Source organism: Rhinopithecus roxellana, chromosome 3 (genome assembly GCF_007565055.1).
Source record: "Rhinopithecus roxellana isolate Shanxi Qingling chromosome 3, ASM756505v1, whole genome shotgun sequence".
NCBI classification, from domain to species: Eukaryota; Metazoa; Chordata; class Mammalia; order Primates; family Cercopithecidae; genus Rhinopithecus; species Rhinopithecus roxellana.
This window is the reverse complement of record NC_044551.1, coordinates 8,057,793-8,059,192: the sequence shown is the minus strand read 5'-3', so window position 1 is coordinate 8,059,192 and position 1,400 is coordinate 8,057,793. Positions and strand designations below refer to the sequence as shown.

At 38.4% G+C, this 1,400-nt stretch overlaps 1 pseudogene; it reads right to left on the bottom strand.

Moving 5' to 3' along the window:
* Positions 1-429: 429 nt before the first annotated feature.
* LOC115896331 lies at positions 430-1,077 on the bottom strand (annotated as a pseudogene).
* Positions 1,078-1,400: the final 323 nt, after the last annotated feature.

The following is a 1,400-nucleotide window of genomic DNA, read 5'->3' as shown; positions in this document are numbered from 1 at the left end:
CAGTATCTACCACATGGCCAAACTGAGAAAACAGGGTGTGGGGGAATATCTTCAATTCTTCTTTTTCAATTTTATATATCCCTGGTTGTTTTTAGACGTGGCAGTCATCTCCTAATTTGCCATCTAATAACTTTTCATGATGGCTTTGAATAGCCATTTTTAATTTTAGCGTGATCGAGAGCATCATTGCGGGGTTGGGGGAGGGGGTTGTTTATGCATCACATTGTGGTCCAGAGCTTGAACCACGGCCAGGCACACAGACTTCATTCCTGGCTCACCATGTCCTAGATGTTACCTAGTTAAGTCACTTCTCTGTTTTTTTTCACTTTGACTTTCCCCATCCCTAACTATTAGAATGACCTGACCAAATGTTACTAAAACAAACACTATAAATAATATTGAGTCTTTTAATGATGACTATCCCAAGTATTACTTCTTGACACAGGTGATTTTCATGGCGTAGGACAAAGTGACCTTAAATCCTTGTAAAGATGCCCTGACAGCTCCAGCCTACTTATCATTTTCAAATTCAACCAGAGCAATACCATGCTTCGCAGGTACCAAACGTACTTTCTTGAAACCAGGGAACCGATTAAATAGCACAGATAACATCATCTCATGAGTCTCTGCTGGTAAATTAACTTAAAAATAAAACAGAATTCGGAGGGTAGTAAGAACCTGAGGACTTGGTGTTGAATTTCCTTGGGTATCAGCTTAATTCAGTGTTTCCTGACCAGGCTTTCTGTTTGCAGTTGTTGCTGTCTGTTCCACAGTTTGGGCTTTTTTCTTTTCTTTTGTCAGCAAAAGTGCCACACATTTTAGAAATGATATCAGAATCTGTTTTTGCATACTGGATTTGCATTGGTTTGTCATACAATGGAAATCCTTGTAACTGTCTCAAGGCATTTGTGGATGAGCCCAGTGTCCCCCACTCATCTTCATGGTCTTTAGAGCCACAATATTTACCACATGGCCCAACTGAGAAAACAGGGAACATGGGGATGTCTTCAATCCTTCTTCTTTAATTTTGTTGTTCATATTGTTGATATACGTTAAGCGATTTGGTCTGATATCCATGTTTTGAATTCAATTGTTCAAATAGCCTGAGGCCTGCACCATTTCCAGTAAGCACCCAGCAAGTTCCCTGTCTTTCAACTTTTCATCTCAAAGACAAGGACAATATGAGAGAATCCTACTCATCTAAAGCAACTGGGAAGACAGGTAGTTGGCTGATAAAAATAATCATTAAATACCATACATATGTTAAACATTTTCTTTCAACTTAAAACATACAAAAATATTCACTTATTTATACATCCTTATGTAGGGCATAGATCTTTTCTTTGAGAATGATCCGCTCACTGTACGTCACACTTTGCCTCTTACTTAATTTAGATTAA